The 18,949-nt window shown below is 39.0% G+C and overlaps 1 protein-coding gene across 1 annotated transcript in view; it reads right to left on the bottom strand.

Moving 5' to 3' along the window:
• Positions 1 to 17,503, bottom strand: part of robo1 (roundabout, axon guidance receptor, homolog 1 (Drosophila)) — a 227,681-nt gene extending 210,178 nt beyond the window's left edge. Inside the window, exon 1 of the mRNA XM_087851096.1 lies at positions 17,100 to 17,503. The gene's annotated coding sequence lies outside the window, so the exon portion shown is untranslated. The remainder of the gene's footprint in view (positions 1 to 17,099) is intronic.
• Positions 17,504 to 18,949: the final 1,446 nt, after the last annotated feature.

The following is an 18,949-nucleotide window of genomic DNA, read 5'->3' as shown; positions in this document are numbered from 1 at the left end:
CTGTATTTATCAAACTGTTAAGAAAACTTTATAATGTTTTACTGAGCAAAAGAAATAAATAAAATTGAAGAATAAGAAGCATTTATCAAATGACTTGATAAAGTGTAGGAGGAACAATTATGGAAGTATGCTTAGTAAGTGTCGGACAAAATAATGATACAGCAGTATCTTCTATAGCAGCGGTCCCCAACCCCCGGGCCTCGGACCGGTACCGGTCCGTGAGTCGTTTGGTACCGGGCCGCGAGAGTTGAGGCTCAGGTCTGAAATGTATGGTTTTCAGGGTTTTTATCGGTTTTCAGCGTTATTTTGTTATCGTTTTTATCATTAACTCAGTTTTCCTGGGTCTTTTCACGTGTGTTATGAATAAATCTTCTTTTTTTCGGTACCGGTACTAGTTTTATTTTGTTGTATTTATCCGCGACACCTTAAAGGCCGGTCCGTGAAAATATTGTCGCGCCTAAACCAGTCCGTGACGCAAAAAAGGTTGGGGACCGCTGTTCTACAGGTTTCTGTTACGATATGTTGTCTTTACACTGTTATTATTTATTACTATTATTGTTGAAATTTAATATATTTGTAATTACAATTAAATATTCTCAGTATTCGACTTACCAGAGTCACTATTCCTTATCTCTATTATCAAATGAATGAGGTAAAGTAAACATAAAGTGCCTAACTAAGAGAAGAAGAAACACAGAATAAGACAAATCAGACAGCAAATTAACTAAATTATGTGCCAATTTAATGACAATAAATAATACAGTACACAAGTCATGCACGTTTAGGGTATTTTTCTCTTACATATTGGATAAATCTTAGATGACTGTTGTATATGGGGTATGGTATCAAAAACGTCCTGCCCTGTTATTGTCATTATTGTGAGCAGAATATTGTAGCAGCATTGTATTATATGTAACTGAATCTCACCCCAGAGCAGAAAAAGAAGAATTTATGCTTCTAATTATACTATACTTATTATACTTATTATTCTAGTTTATTCTCCAGTTCAGTAAAAAGTAGCTCTTTGAAGGACACCCTCTGCCTGCTATGCAATTTTATTTTGTAAACTTAAATCATAATTCTAGCATATGTACTCATCTTGAACATCTGTTTCATAGAACACAGGAAGAGAAACAAAGGGATTTTTTTTAAATCTCTCTTTGCTGGGACCTAGATTTTAAATAGGTGACTTACACCTATACAGTTAAGGTAGGATTTGGCAGGTGTGGGAATCCTAACTCTCCAGAGTTGGAGCTGAGCTGTGCTGCTGCTCTTTGTGTTAGCCAACTAAATTTAACAACCTATAAGTAGATGGTGTGCAGTCATCATAGCTAATTTGCTACCCAGTGTAACCCTAACATCACTTCACACCAGTGGAACATTGTGCATTACTGTAAACTTCACCAAAAGTTTGCAAATTAATCATTATATCCTGTCTTAAACGTCGCAGCACTGCCAGTCAACCAAATAGCACAGTTCAGTTTGTTTTGCAGGACTTTTCACAATATGAAAAAAAAAAAGAAATAAAAATCTTACTTCAGCAACACATCATAAATTCAATAACATTCTCGGATAAATAAGGCAATTCTTAGCAAGCTTTATAATCCCAGTTTATTAAGTGTCACTGAGCAGTCCCTATCTCTCTTCTTCTTCTCCTGTTTTCTTTCATCCTTCTCCATCTCTGAGTAAAGCTATCTCACATTCCTTTCTCTCCCTGAGAAATACAGCAGCTGTACCTTTAGCTGGCAGACACATGTGACAAACTGCATGGAAACAATTTGCGTGTTTGATTAAATTTGCTAAGCGTTTCAAAATGTTGCATTTGAAATTGCCTGCCACTTAAAAGAAAGTTACTCTCTTTATACTGGCTTTTTCTCTGTAGTGCTACCTAGATGCTGAAATACTGCAACTCCTCCACCAAAAACGTTGTTCCAGATCATTCTGGCACAGTCTATCCTCAGAGTATAGTGCAATGATGCATGAATTATATAATCTTTGCCATTTTCATCTCTTAATGTGCATTTAGCAGTAATGGATACACAAATGGATTTCATGTTTTAGTTTTGCCTCCATTTAGCTCCAAACCAGTTTGATTTGACTTGCAGCTAAGACAATAAGCATGTTATGAAAATGTAAGTACAGAAATTAGTACTGAGAAAGTACCTAAATTTGTGTTAAAATGTAGATAATAAAAGTTAAAAGTTGTGAAAAAAGCAAATATTCAAGTATAGCTACTGAAAATTCTACTTAAAGTAAGAAAGTATTTGCACTTCATTACTGTCAGTTTCTATGTTTATCCAATCACATGGCAGCAACATAGTGGTTTTAGGGATGTAAACTTGAGTACGATGATCTGCTGAATTAAAAACTGAGCATATTATGGAAATCTGAAATAAATCGAGCTACACAAACTTTGTAGGTCTTTGTAGGTTTTTAATTCGCCTTTATAAAAGGTCTCTAATGACGATACAGGGTAACAGTAGTTTGCTTGGCTTTTGACAGACAATAAAGATAATCACAGATTCATTTACAGCAACATATTATCCACACACCGTTGTCACAGAATACAGTCAGAAGATTCTATGCAAATTATAGCTTGAACAGTCGAGTATATCTTTTATTAAAAGATTACATAAAGACAAAACATGGTGCTGTGGAACCTTACATTCATCCAGTCAGCTTATCACAGTAAAGGGCAGAATGTTGGGGGAGAAAGATGATTTAAGTGACTTTAAGACAACAATCTGGGAAGACAACAGTAACACTTGTTGCAAACAGAGTATGCAGAAAAGCATCTCTGACATTGACATTGAGTCTCAATGGGACTACCCATATAAATAAAGGTTAAATGAATTACATAAAAAAAAAACAGCAGCACAAACCTTGAAACAGCTGGGCTACACCAACCACACCAGGCGCCATTCCAGCCAGCTAAGCTCAGGAAAATGAGAATACAATTTAAATGCACTCCCCCACAAATTGGGCAATAGAAGATTGGAAAAGTGTTTCCTGTTCTGACAAGACTCCATTTATAGTGCCACATTTTGATCACAGGGTCTGAATCTGGTGTAAAAGACATGAAAGTATGGACACGTCCTATTGTCTATAAAGGGCTAAGGCTGGAGTTAGTGGTATAACAGTATGAGGGATATTTTTGGCACATTTTGATTCCTTAGTCTTAGTGACAACTGACCATCCATCCCTCAATGATCATAGTGAACCCATATTCTGATGGCTGTTTCCAGCAGGATAACATGTCATGTCACAAAACTCAGACCATCTTAAACTGCTTTCTTAAATGTGACATGTAGTTCATTGTATACTATGGAATCTTTCATCTATACAGGTCGGTGTGAGGTTGTTATTGTGCATGCTGTAATGTTTCCAGCACCTTGTTGAATCTATGCTATGGAGAATTAAAGCAGTTTTGAAGGCAAAAGAGAGCTTATAATGATTCTAATGTTTATAAGTCATAATGATTACAAGAGGGCCCGGATCTCAAGAAACTGATACTGTAAATCCATCTTGAAAATGGACCAGCTGTGAAATGGATACAGTTCTTTCCTCCCCTTTCAACATTCAAACCACTGGCCCTGACAATTCATAGTGGTAGACTTTCACGCTCCAGCAAACAGCAGACAAAGATCAAATGTGTGATATGAGACATGAAAACTATACAGGGATAAACAGCAGCAGCTGCAACGACTGCCACAGAGCAGGAAAGAGAGGAAAAATCAGGTAGATAATGAGAACACAGTGGGTTTGCACTGCCTTGTTGCTGACAGACAGGAGCAGTGGTCCTGAACATGTACGTGGTTCAACAAGGCTCCGACATGGTGAGCCTTTCTCCTTGGGACTGTCAGCCTTCAGCCGAGCACATCATCTCTCCATGAGGATTTCAACACATTAGCCTAAGCCGGGTGCACAGATAGTAACAACAGAGAGTGTATCGTCGACAGGCAGGCACACAGTACCCAATTAGAGCTATCACACACACACTGTAATTAGCAAGACTGACTGATTCCAGTTTGTGTAAAATGTATTCATATTATCCAGATTACAAATAAGCACATTCATCTAATTAGCTCACGTAGCTCACAAGCTTAATTAAAGTTAATGCATTATGATACTCCAAAATCCAGAGATTACAATGCTCCAAGGTTCTAGTTAATTAGAGTATTCACACACTGACAGGCAGTGATCCCAGCCTCCTTTTCCCTTAGCCAATTAAAACAGAGGGTCAAAGTGGACAAAAACTTTGTTTCTCTTGTTTTTGAGGTTTTTCCACAAGCATCTGGTAAATGGAATGTGCTCAGGGAAACGCTTAACAGACTCTTCTTTTGTCAAAATGTGCTTTTTCTGTTTCAAACTTTTTGTCTTTTTCTCCACAAAGTGACACTGCCAGGTAAATCAAACTGGCAATTACAGAGTCCTACCTTAGAGTCAGGTTATGAAAATAACTGACAAAATCAGATCCATGCCTCTTCATTTATCTTTACAGTGGCAGCCAAATAGAAAGAAGACTGAGCTGAATATTCATTGACTTTCCCACTACGCAGAGTTCACTTTGCACTTACATGCTCTGCAAAGCTGCATTAACATAAAGTCTCTTATAACAGTATTGCAATGTTAGCAGGCCTGCTTTGTTACGGATGGTACTTTAAATTTGAAAGAAAAGTGCCAGTGTTAATTTGTTGATAGGGCAGGGTATTAAATCTGAAAGTGCTAAAAACACAAGCTCTTTAGATGTTGCCCTTGTTAGTATTAGCCTCGTCCTCTCAAGTGTAGGTATCACCTCCTCTACTAAATCAGACACCTACAGAAACACATGCTGGCACACACACCTACATCTCCAGTGTATTTTATCATTTGAGTGCATACAAGGACAGAGACATCAAAAGAATTCATTTAAAATGCATCTCAAGTTCCATTAATAGGCTGTCAAGAGAGAATTACGATATGGACAGAACATGGGTTTTTAAAAGTTGTAAAAACTCTTTCTTGGTCAACTTTTTTAAGTTTTCTTTCTGAATGTAATTGGGAAGATCAATATCACCTCAGATCTGGGGTGTTAAACATATACTGACTATGGTTGTGATCTAAACAGTCAGTCCTTAAATCTTCTTTCTCTGTCACACAAAGCCATTTAGCTTTCATTGTTCATGTGTTTTTTCCCCCATTCTTTCCTAACCCAAACTGTTTGAGGTACACTGTCTTCAAGTCCCTGCTCAAGGGTGAATTATTGTGTTAATGTTATTCTATAAAGTGCCAGAAGATGACTCATGATTTGGCACTTTGTTTTAAAAAAAAAGATGAATTAAACTGAATGAAAAGTGGGAAATATGAGACTCTTTAAAATTGTCTCCTGCAGAAAGTGCATGCTTCCTGATGAATTAAAAAATACGTAACAATACAAAAAAAATAATCTTCACTTAACTGCACAACGTCATCAACAAATGAACAAGTTTTCACCCCTTTCTATCAGCAGGCCATCTTTCTAAAACCAGGTCCCACAAATTAAATTTAAATTGGTTGCCAGCTGCTAATCTTAGACACTGGGGAAATGTATTAGTTACACCTCACCTTGTAAGTATTGGTTTGGACCACCTTTTGTGACATGGCACATTATGTAGCTGGAAGCAGCCACGAGTTGATGGGTACAGTGCTGTCATAAAGGGATGGACAATATTCCGCAACAATACTCAGGTAGGTTGTGGTGTTTAAATGATGCTCATTTGGTACTCAGGGGCCCAAAGTCTGCCAAGAAAATATCCCCCACTCATTACAAGCTGAGGAAGAAACATTGGTACCAGGCAGCGTGAATCCATTCTTTCATGCTGCTTACACCAAAGTCTGACCCTACCAGTGGGATGTGGCACCAGAAATTGAGACGCATCAGATCAGGCAGCATTTTTCAATCTTCTGTTGCCCAATTTTGGTGAGCCTATGTTAACTGTAGCCTGAAGTAGACATCTGTGCCAAGGTTTGTTACAAGTTACAATTGCCTTCATGTCAGTTGTATCTAATATATTGGACATAAGTTCTGTTTAGTACATATAGCATGTGTATTTCTTTTGTTATCTTCAGACAGAATCAGGCTAGTTGTTTCTGGCATTAAATGCTAAGAACAAACATGTTTATCTGCCAAAACAGGCTTACTCATAAAATTACTCATTTAGAATGTATTTATGTAACTGCAGGCAAGGAGGGCAATTGGCCAATAGGTGCGAGACGGTTTTCAGATGTGGAGCTGGAAAAAAAAAAAGATTTGCAGAGAAAGGGCAGGGGTTGAGTGTCTCTTTATTTTATGGCTTGACTCTCTATTAACTTAGATATTTATTTCCTATAGGAACAATGGACTTACATCATTGTAAATGTTCCAGTGTAGTGGAAACAGTGCAGGTAGTTAAAGCATCAAACATGACTTTTAAACACTACACTATCATCTCCCAGACTTAATCTGAAAAAAGAAGGTAATAAAATATTTACACTTTGGTGAAATACTGCCTGCTCTAACCTACCTTACAATTATGACTATTTATTGAAAGAACATTTATAATATGCTTTATAGAGGCCTGGCATAAAGAATGTGAAATATAGTTTGGGGAATCTTGACTGAACAATGTCCTTAAATTTTGGATGAGGAGAGTTATATAAAAGATGTGATCAAAATGTTCTGAGAACAGAACCATAAAAATATAAAACCTTACCTGATTTAGATTTTGCTGTTGGTGATCAGTTGTCTCATGCGCTTGGTAACTGTTTTCACTGAGGCTTTTATTTTTGTCCCCTTGAACTTGTCCTTCTGCAATGGGCATTGGATCCTCTCCAGTGTACCAAAACAGCAATCTTTCAACATAATTTTGATTTTCAGGAAGTGGGCGAGGCTGTGGGGGCTGCCATATCTGGCGAGTGGTCCAGGTGCTCAGGAAAGATTGTGTTTGTTTGAGCAAAAAATTCAAGAGCAAAAAATGCATTTTCAGTGTATTCTGAGCTGGCATGAGATGGGACGCACTGCTGTTCTGATCGTTTCCTCTGAATGTTCTCCCTCAGGCACCACAGTATGTTATTGTACAAGTCAGCTCTGCCAGTCTTACCTTCGGGGACGAATTCACAGTGTACAACCTGATGAATCTTTAAAAAAAATAAAATAAATTGAGCATGCTTCTGGTTTTGCTCCTCACCTGACGTGTTGCCTTTAGGCTAGGAAACTGCGGACTCTTCAAATAAAAAACTACAGAAAATTGCTCAGTCAAAGCCAGAGACATGCCATTCTTCACCAGAGATGATCCTTCACTTGAAATTTGGATATAAAAAAGAATTAACTGTTTGCCCTTTGCACAAGTTATAGGTTTGTTGTAAAATCATAGAGCACACAGGTTGGAACAGAACTTCCAGGGAGCGGTGTAAAAGTGATAGCCATGCTAAATGTGACATTGAAGTTTCAGAATTAAAAAATTTAAGTCTGTTAAAGATAAAGTGATAAGAAGAAGTCAGAAGTCAGGTGTGAATGCTAAACTTCTTAAAAGGATAAATCATCACTTAAATCATAGCTAGAAAATGTTTATAAACTTTCTGGGTAAAAACATTCATCACCTATGCAACGCAATGGGAGATGCCAAAAACTAATTATTATTTAATGTTTAATAGATAACGTTAAATAGAATATAAGTTGCGTCCGGCTGCAGCAGCTGATTCAAAATTCATGATGAATAATAAAATAGTACTCTACTGAACTATAGTCTTTTTCTTAAAATTGGCAGATATTTGACATTCAGTTTTAGCAGTAAAAGGTAATGCAGCACAAAAGCCTAGCGCATAGAAAGTGTCTTCTAAAATACCCAACTGCATTACTCTTGGATTGAGGCATTCGGGCATACTCAGTAGCTAAACATTATATGTTCACAATACCATAAATGTCTCCAACAAATATTAAAAGAAGAACTTAAAAGTTTTACGACCAAAACAAGAAGCCATTGTTGCATTCGGGTGGTGTAAGTGGTAACTGAGAAGAGCAAGAGACTGAATAACTTAATAAAAGAAAATAGCTCATTTTCACGCTAGTCAAAGTGAAAGTATGCTTATCTTGCGCTGTGCAACTCTGGTGCTAGAACACATTAGGTGGATCAAAATGAACCCTTTCAAAAAGGCTCACAATACCTCAAACTAATGGATTGAGACATCTGTAGATGAGCAACTCCCGTGTTCTTCTAGGTGAAATTACTATTCTTGTCAATGGAGTCTGGTGGCTTTGAAGAAAGCGACTTAACAGCTTTGAGTCCTCTGTTGGAAAATAATGTTTGACTGCTGGGTAAAAACCCCAACTGAGTAAAATCAGTATACCCAGTGAAACAGTTACATTTAAAATATTATAACAGAATATGAAAAATGATCTTATTAAGTTTCTCAAAAATGTGCATTGGCTCCTGACTGCTTTTAAGTATGTCATCACTTTTTTTCCCCTAAATCACAGTTTTTGGTTGTAATAGACGTGCTTCTGACATCTCACATAATGCTTTGACTTGCAAATGAACAGCTAGCCCACTCTGTGGAAAATACCATCTAGCACCATTCAGTGTAAAAACTCCAGTAGGAATTTTATGCCCATATCTCCTAGAACTAGTTCAGGGACAAAAACGCTGTTCTTATGTGAACAGACATGAAGGAACAAACATAAACACACACACACACACACCCACGCTCGCAGACAGACTTGGAGAGTATTCCTGTCTCCTGCCCCCTGATGTAGATGGATGTCCCGGGCTGCTGATTCTGAATCTACATCAGGTCATTACAATAAGCTGTGAGGCCCCAGTGAAACCTGAAAAGTGGAGGGAGCGGAGCAGCTTGGGAGGAGAACTACTCTCCCAGCCCTGTGGGGAAACAACCTTGACATAGTCATCTGTCTTAGTTACATCGGAGTTAGACCTACTGACACATACACAGTGGAGCTGCACCAGCCCATGCAATCTGTGCCATGTTGTTATGATACTGCATTAAAGGAACTAATAGAGTGCACCTAAAAATATTGAAAATGTGTTGAATATCATAGAGGACAAAGGTATAAGGCTGTTTGGGGTGGGGGTTGTTTCATGGTCAGCCGGTGGAAAGGGTGCAGCAAGGTTAGCAATAAACTCGCCTCAACACAGGTGGCTTCTGACCCTGAGCGTCAGGTGAGGGTAATGTGAAGAGGTGGAGTAGGGAGGCCGAGGGTGGACCAGGTCATGACAGATAGACACACAGAGGTGAGAAGTCTGGAGAAAGAGAGAGAGGAAGAGGAAGAGGGAGAGAGGCGGGACGCTGGTGTCGCTGCAGTGAGCTCTCACTCAGTCACCCCAGGGCTGTGTTTACGGAGCTGTCAGTCACGTGGTGACGCGTCTCCCAGGGGACATAGGCCACCAGGGCGATGAGAAAATAATAGCTCCTTCTGTCAGAGCTTCGAGGGACAGGGGTCTGATGGACACCACAGGGAATTAGAGCCAGCCTTTGGGACATATCCAGCCCAACACTTAAATACAAGCGGGATAGAGACTCACACACAAGACAAGGAGGAAGAAATATCTACCAGCCTTGCCAATAATATGAATATTCAAATGAACAGTATTCATATCCAAAACTGGCATGCCCAAATGAGCCTTGTTGATAATATTCAGATAATGAGGTAAATAGAGGTAAAAGGTATAAACTGTGTTTTGTAGCAGTATATAATAGACGATGTAGTTGCTACCCTCATTTTAAGTCCAGATTACCTAATTGTGGTGTAATAATGTTGAGGAATACTGGATTTTCCAATGTGGGAAACCTGAGTGACATCAGCTATCCAAATCCAAGATATCATCAAATTTGCTGGAACGCTACAAAATTCAATGTTTTCTCATTATTTGTTTCCTGGGGTTGATTTAAGGGCATCAGAGTCTGTCAGTGCAGTATTAGCCAACTCTAAAGTCCAAAATGTCTTTCCATCCTTGCATGCAACAACAAACCGAGTTCTCAAAGTGCAATTGAGCCTAACAATAAGAGATGGCATATAGCTGAAAAATGTAATTGATTACCTATCGCAGAATAATTTTGAGTCTCTGCAAGTTAATTTTCACATTGCACTAAAATGAACAGTGATCAATGGCTGTCTGGCTGAAAGAAGATCGAAGTAGACACAGCTCGCAGTGAATGGGACAAATTTGCTGGTTTGCCTCAAAAACAAGCAGTGCCAGATCTGATATAAAGCTGTCTTTACATCAACCTCTAAAGGGCAAGGCAATGTAAAGAAATACAGTATCGCTGTCTAAAAGCTGCGGCGCAGCCCTTCGTTATGAGAAAGACTAGAAACTACTGCTCCATCCATAAAATCAGACTTTAAATCAAGCTGAACCTCCATTAAAGGGTTGAAAGATAGACTAGTGATGCTCATCATTAGTACAAACACTCAGAAATCATGGGGTAGCATCTGTTTTCTGCACATCCTCCCACATCAATGCTCAGAGCAGCAGGCCTCGGGGAGGGGGGGCGTACAGACAACTATTCCCCCGTCCCTTACCATGAATAACAATCTCTACCTCCAGGTAATTAAAGGGGACAAACGATGTCCACAGGGCCACACCAACCCATCATTAAGCAAAGAAACTATTGCAAAATGTGTACACAGACAGGGAGAAAGGGACTCTTTACACATGTATCCAAGTAGCATAATGGCCATTGATTGGAGTCGGCTACGAGAGAGAACATTTCAATATATCTATTGCGCTGATTAATCCATATATCTTTTTTTAATCTACCTGCATTAATGCAAGTCTGCACATTTAGTGCTTTGTTCCCAGCTGCTACAAAGGGGGTATCTACTGCCTTTGTCTCTGTGGGGAGCTGAGACAAGATGATGTGCTCCTTACTGATGACCTGGCCTACGTTATGGGTTACCACTAATCCCAGTGGCTGCATACACCTCAGCCGGCACATGCACACATTAAAAACAAAAAGGTTGTGCACATTTGCACTGCTAACTGATTATTCAGATTCATATTTGGGAGTGGATGTTATTACACACAAATAATGCAAATGAATGTGCACACATACACAGGGTACATTTGACTTTGTTGCAAATTTAGAGCAGCACAGACAACTGAGACACTGACAGACAATACACACCAGGCAACTGTGTACTCTTTCTCATCCCATTTGGAATTGGGTATTGACATCAAACAATGAGCCACTGCTGAGTATGCACAAACTTGGCCACTATGTTTAAAGAAACTGCGTGAGACAAACAAATGCATGCAAATAACAGCTGGCATTCAGAATTTGAGTTAACAAGAACACACTGCAGAAGTGACCTTGCCTTGGTTTTTGTGCTCTCCACCCAGTCCAATGCCGCACAGTAAAAGGCACTTTATTCATTAAGCGTGCTTTGGGTAATATGGAGATTGAGGGACTGAGGCATTCTCATCCCAAGAAGTAGTGGAGCAGTTACTGCAGCTGGCCGTGATATCAGAGGCACATGAAAGGAAGAAGGTAGAGCAAAGGCAGAAAAGGGAAAAAAAGGGGGAGGACAACCTTCTGATAAGAAAAAAAATGTGATATTCAGCAGCCCTTTTCTGCCTCCACCCCACATTTCAAACTGTGTCCAGGCACAGGACAGTCCCCCAAAATCAAAAGATGCTTTAAAAATCCCCAGAAATGAAAAAACACCCCAAGTACAGCTCAGTGCCTCCCGCTGGGACCCAAGCTGTTTTATGACTTTAAAACCTGTTAAATAATGCAGCACATTATAGCAAGAAAAAACACAAAATAATAAACCACAGATATCCTGCCAGATACTGGCTAGTGTGGGTGCCAGTGATGTAGGAGATGTCCAGACACTAATATTGAGTTTTATCGCAAAGTAGGCATACTCCAATGAGCTAGAGGAGAAAAATCAAGATATAAGATATGGCAGGGAAGAAAACTGAATTCTTATTCCTAACCCTTGGGTAAAAGCTGAATATGTAAGTGCAGTAATTCAAAGGTAACACTTAAAAGTATTTTTTTTTCCAGAGGCAGATGATAGGCCTTGGGAAACGAAAGAAGGAGAAGAATAAGACTTAAAACTATTTTTTCACATTTCATTTGAATTCTTCACAAGAAAACATAAACTGAGATGACACTAGAGCTATTGTGTACATTTTCCTGAGAAGGATAATGTCAGCAGTTGATTGACATTTGTGCACTAGTATTGTTAGCAAATGTCATAGCGCTATGTATCTGACTGTACATCCTCTGTATGGTCTTTAAGCAGTAATAGAGTGAGTTTTCAAGCGTTGCAACAACACATAGCTGCTTATTTGACATTTCCAACTTTCAGCATATGGGGGACTTGTGCTATTCTAGGAACGTGTTCCTCTCAGAAATAGCAGCCAGCATGGTAGACTTCTCGATAGCTAGCCCTCACTATGAAGAAAGGATTGAGAGCTGGATAAGTTAGCTTTCTAACATTAGCATTAAATCCCTCCTGCTGTGTCAGCAACTCCAGCGCCGTTACGTTTGTCCCAGATTATAAAAAGGAGAAGCATCCTGTTTCTGTTGGAAGGGTATAGTCACGAGGATGGAAAATGAGGAAGTCGCTGTCAAAACCCACAGTGAGGAGTAGGTTTGTGTTGACCTCAGATCCGTGTAGACTCCAAGATGTAAACCATTACACTGACAGACTGCACAGATCTGCCAATCTAGTTAGAAGTACTAACAGGGGGTGCTGTCATGACAACAGCAATCTAAAAAAATGGTAATATTATCCCATATTAAATGGTACTATCTTAATACGAACTTTAATCTTTAAATTTGATTATTGTACTTTTTTAACTTTTGGACAGAAGTAAAGAAGCTCTTATGTGGCCTGTGAAGGCAAAAATGCACAACTTCATTCACTTTTGATGTTAAACAACAGAGAACAACAACTTTTCTGTTCAACACTTCTAAACTGAAGAACTAACAAAGCACTTGTTAACATTTTAACAATTAAACTCTTTTGAATATAAGCAACACCAGAAACCACATGACATTTAACAACATAAGCCACCACTGAACACTACAAAAAAGAGCATTTTTTGTCTCTCTTTCTACCCACAGTATATTATGGATTTTATTAATAAACTTATTTTGTTTTTACTTTAACTTTTTGTCTAAAATTCAGATGTCTTGTTAGGGATCTTGAGGCTGACAGTGAATAGTGAGGTTTTTTTTGGTTTTTTTTGCATTCACAGAAAGCTTTTCTCAGCATTTACATTTCTCTGTTAGCTTTACTATGTAGGGAAACTTCATGCTGAGGAGGCTGACGGGCCAGGAGCTTATCACCTGATGCAGGGGCATGAAGCAGCTTACAGCAGCTGCACAACACAAACCCAGGGATAGGACAGCAGTCTATCGCAAAGGCTTACCCCCAATACATTTGGTTTGATACTAAGTGGCAAGCAGCTAAACTTTTTTTTAAACTTTTTTTCTGTACTGAGGTGTGCGGCAGGGCGTCTTAGAGCCAGCTACTGCTGATCGAGATCACACTTTATGTGGACCATTTTACTCAGAGTTTTAGAGCAGCAAATGCACAGTTATCTTGAGACAAATCATGGAATACACTCTCAGCCACATTTTCTATCGTTTCCATTTCACACTTTATGGAGCTGTACATTGTTTTGACATTACAGATTTGGGCACAGAGCAAATTCCTCTTCTGTGACATTATGTTCATAGAATAAATACAAATACTGGCCTGGCAAAGACAAATATATTAAAGCTGAAAAACTATAATAGCCCTCCTCAAAGAAAATATTGTGTGGTTTGAGAATCCTGTATTTTGACCAAGATGAAAAAGTGGGAAAAAAGAGAAAGTGAGTCATTCATGAGACATCTGCACACAAGCAACCTCTGTTAAAAATACACACATACAGAGTAAAGACAGACTTAAGAAAAAAGCAATCCAGGTACTTAACAGCATAAATCTCCATGTGGTGCTGCAAATTCTCTGTTTGATTCACACAACACTGAATCTCCTTGAGAGGCAAGCATAGACACCTTAAACCACAACTTTGATCACAATCTCCTGCATCCCATTTCTGACTTTTCTAGAAAGCCTTCATCTTTATCTCCTTCTGTTGTTTTTGTTAGTCATTTATTCTTAACTTTGGTCTTATAACATGTTTTCTTAACAATTACTTGAGGAACATTTGATGAATTAAGATAAAAATGTGAGTCCTTAATTGTTTTGTGGCATACAGTAAGTTAACTGATTGTGATGGGAAAATTGTAATCCCTTTCCAGCATGTCCTCCACGTGCAGATGAATGACAAAATCCAACAAGCAAACATACCCTAACTCCCTTAAGACGTGACTAATTGACTTGCCACCATAGGTGACTGACATGCCATCCAGGGGGCACCATAATGGCCGTGTCATGGGGGAATGATGAGACCTGCCGACAGCGAGCAGCCCTCGACCTTTTGCATGTGAGGTCGGGTGTCAGAGGGAACGGGATCTCCCCGTTGATGGACCCACAGCCTCGGGGCTCTGAGGGGGATGAGCTAAACTGAACTGGAGTTTTTCAATCAAGCAACCTTGCAGGACAGCAATTTCATCCGGTATGACAGAGAAATGAAAAATAAAAACAATAAAATAGAAATCAATCGTCAGAAGCCTCGGGGTATTCAAACATCTTCAGGGTGGAAAGTAGATGAAGAAGAGTAATGGTTACTTCCTCTATCATTTTCACCTAACAATGGGTTATCGTTGTGGTTTTTTTCTTTTTTGTCATTTTCTATTGCAGAAATGTTTTGAATACATGAAATACCTGCAATTTTGAATGATGGTTTCTTGTACTCTTTGGAAATCTTTCAATCTTCTTAACCAGTGAATACTAATAAGTGAGAATGGGTCTTTTTATAAACGGTGAAAGAGAAAGTGTGTAAACACAATCAAAATATTGTAATGCAATTCTGGAGATTTGTGACAGGAAAACCTTTCAAAGAATCTTTACTGATTTTATTAGTTACTGTTGTTGGTTTTACTCACAATGTATTAATGTTTTATTCATTATCTGCTTTGCTGTCTTATTTCCAAATATCCCTAATCCTGTTAGATGAGATCTCTTCATGTCCCGCTCTGACTGCCACGCACAAAATTTCAAGTCTGCTGATAAGCCCCAAATTTGCCATGACGGCATATATGATCCGCCTCTCTGGATTAGAGAGATTTACTGAAGCAACCATAGACGTGTGACCAGCAGTTCACAGTGGGCAAAGTCACCCATTCAACAAACAAAAGCAAGAGTAAGCTGCAAATAAAATGATTTTAAATTCTGCTATTATTCTCTTTGAATAAGTCCCTAATATCGCATTCTTTGTTTTGTCCCTGATCTCAATTGTTGAACCTAATTATTATCAATTTGATGCAGTGTGATATGGAATATTCAGCATGTTTAATATGCATGTAATATCATTTTCTTTGTCATGACAAAGAAAATGGTAATATACCGACATGTGAACTGGAAGTGCAGTGAAGAGGGAGAGATAAGATTACAGCAAAAATGGGATTTGGGAAAAAATGAATTGTCTTTGTAATGTAACAAATGCTAAATGCACACAAAAGAATAATTGATAACATAATTAAATGTCAGTAACACAGCAGGGATAGGTATTATAAAAAGACTGATAAAATTATTACAACAGCAGAGTCGAATTTGCATGAGAAATATGTAATCTTATTATTTCCAATAATAATGTGTGCTTTTACATTTTAAAAAAAAAAGTCTTAAGAGAAGTTCCAGAAATTCTTACTTGCCTTCAAAAATGCTCAGGAGGGACTTATATTATAACAAAAAAGCCATTCATTGGTTTTAAAATCCAACCAGCCCCATTCATCACCACCATCACTAAAACCAAAAATAGGAAAAAGATAAAGAAAAAGAAAAAGAAAATGCTGATCAGCTCTCTGAGAAAGTGAATCAGTCTGTAAAGTGCCACTGTGCCAAATGCTGCCAAGACTATTAAGACTCACACAGTATTACAAAGGGCAGTCTGCTCTGGAGCTTGAGCTGAGATAGAAAATACTGTATGAAGCAATGCCATGGCAGCAGCATCAACGGCACTCTACCTGTCTACAGAAATCCTCACAGCCATATTGTAAATCTCAGATGTGAAGAGCTTCAGATTAGTGATAACAGCAATCACAGACAGGAGCTCCTCACGGTGAATATGAGTTCACATAGCTGCAAGCCTTCAGCCAAGCAAAGTCCATAAATAGACCAAAAACTGTTCAAAACGGACTACATAATGCATAATCATAACTCTTAATGCTTTAAATCTTAATATATAGCATAAAGTAGATCGTTTTACAGTTTAATTAAAACAATTCAGTTTTTTTAAATTCCCTTTGTGTTCATTCAAATGATGCCTGTTCCATTCCTCTCACTTTTTACCGTAGTCCCTGTTGAGATTTCAGTGCTGTAAGTGCCGTGGGAGTTACACGCATCACCCTGTACGAACCATGTTGCAGGTAGACCGGTAAAGAGCTTAGTTGCGTTTACCTTTCAAATCCTAAATGTCAGTCCCTGGAAATAACAAAAATACACGAGTACATTGCTTGATTCCTGTCACTGCTCTCCTGTGATGCGACAAGCCACGCGGCCAGTTGGGAAACTTTCAGCACCGCAGAAAAGGGACAGCTCCGCCGGCGGAGTATGACAGCCCATCAGTCAACAGGGTGCTTTGACAAGTAACAGACACACTTGTCAAATCACAAGACAACATGACACTAGCTGTGGAAATGGCTTTAAAATAAAATGTTGATTTTTACGACACAATTTTATGTACCCGAATACATCAAATTTGCTGTAAAAGTAGATCATCGTGTTTTATGCGCTATAAAGAAAGATCTACCAAAAGGCACCCGTTTTACGCATAGCAAACCAGTGTGTCTGTGCAATGTGTTTAGTCAGAAGAACTGCAGTCTAGCCTCCATGAATCACACAGACAATAGTACACAGCAAGCTTCCGCACCGACAGAAAGAGCACCATTTTTCACCAAACTGCGCTTGTCATCGCACTTTCCGCAGCACTATTCACTAACAACAGCGAAATTCAACTTACCTCTCCAAAATGACGCGACGGGCTGCTGCACGTGTGTCTGTGTTTCACTTAAAAGCCGAGGTGATCCATGCCGGCTGGTCCGTAAAACTTTTATTTGCTGTGCACGTAGCTGTGAACAAAACCCAGGGACATGGACAACCTACAACTAGTAACTGAGCGACTTGAGTGGAAGCGGGTTATCCTGCTTCCTAGAAACAAACCATTGGAAACTGGAACCAACGCAGAGTCCTTTGATAAACCTTATCCTTCAGGGTGAAAATGAGAAATTCCGGCCCGTTATGTACAGTGGTGTTAGGGTAGCGGTGGAGAGCCAGCGCATTCAAATCTGTTCATGCTTCTTCTGCAGGGAGCAGCCGCGTCAGCCTCTCTGGGTCCTAAAGCTGCGCTAAACTAACGGCACCGATATCTGCCTGCCTGTCTGTCAGAAGACTGCAACCAAACAGCCTCCTTAAGTGCCTGCTTTATAGATGGTTCTCGAGGTTCTCATGTCCACATCTTCTAAAACAAACGAAATTCAAGACATTTTTGAATAATAATCTATTGTTGTTTTTTCCCCTGATAAAATCATTTTGAGAACAGTTGTCTTTTTTATATGAAACACTGGGAACAACTTAACCTAGCTGTGTTTCGAAAATTGAAGCTTTGGTCGGGGTAAAACTGAGATTTGATAGTGAATTTATCAGTTAAAAAGCGTTTGAAAATTCACAGCTACTTTTTCAGCTCAGGAACAAGTGCAGGTAACAGCAAAGTCAGCTCTGGAAGGAAGAGTACCCCACTTGAAAAATCACTTGTATGTTCAATCAGCTGCTCAAAACCCGGATACGGTTCAGTTTAATGAGCTGCCAATCAAACATATTGGTCTCGCAAAACTGTGTCCCTGAAACACATCATTCAGTGGTGGCGGCTTCGGGATGACTGTTCGGTTTGCTTTCCCCAGGTAGTAAAGTTCCATGTTTGCGCAGCTGGACATTGCCAGCAGCCTTAATGTATGCGCCCACGACGTCACATGCGCCAAGGCGTTGGGTAAAGTAGAATATAAATAGGAGGGTGTGGCAATTAATTATAGTCTTCGCAGGTGCGTCACTCATCTCATACATTTTAAATGGCTTTGAAAAACACAAAAGGGCAAACTGCAAGCTGAGTTCAAGCCCGATTCTTACTGTTGTCTGGCACAGACTGATATATTCACACATCTGAATAGTTAAGATATATGATATTGTCAAGGCAAGAAATGTATGCACTAACTCATTAGCACTCACCTCAAGCTGTATTTGGATAATGATACAATGATAAATTCTACTCTTTACTAGCAGCCCCACTGGCTGGAGATCCCAAAATTTAGCTGTGTAGCGGGCATTTGTCTCCAACTATAAGTCTATTTAATAATTTTTCAGAAAAAAACAGCCTACAAATCTTCAGATTTGCATCTGTTTGTAATCTGTGCTTAAAGAGGAACTTTCTCCCACTGCCTTCTTTAAAAAGAAAACCAGCATGGACAAAAGATTCTATTTGGCTTCAAAATTGAATTTCTATATTGATGCATTTATGTATTCCATCATCCTTTTGAATCAGTCCATCAATTCATGCATTATGCCTCCCATTTCTTTTTTCCTCCTGTCCAGCTATTCACTTGCCAAGCAATTTTGCAGTACAGTATTTGTATTCTTCTTATTTATTTACTTATTTTTTTTACAGTCTCATGTATTTCTATAAGGGTAAACATGAACACAACCTCTCCTGTCAATCAGCGCAGAAGCTGACTTTCTGAGTTGGACTGAACATTCAGACTGCTCCTGCTCTCTTTGCATCTTAACAAGTCTGCCTGGTGTGTCCAAAGAGGGACAGAGGTT

This window comes from Neolamprologus brichardi, chromosome 14, assembly GCF_056152115.1.
Source record: "Neolamprologus brichardi isolate AB-2024 chromosome 14, ASM5615211v1, whole genome shotgun sequence".
Taxonomy (NCBI): Eukaryota; Metazoa; Chordata; class Actinopteri; order Cichliformes; family Cichlidae; genus Neolamprologus; species Neolamprologus brichardi.
The sequence above is the reverse complement of the archived record's forward strand: the minus strand, read 5'-3'. Positions and strand labels throughout refer to the sequence as shown.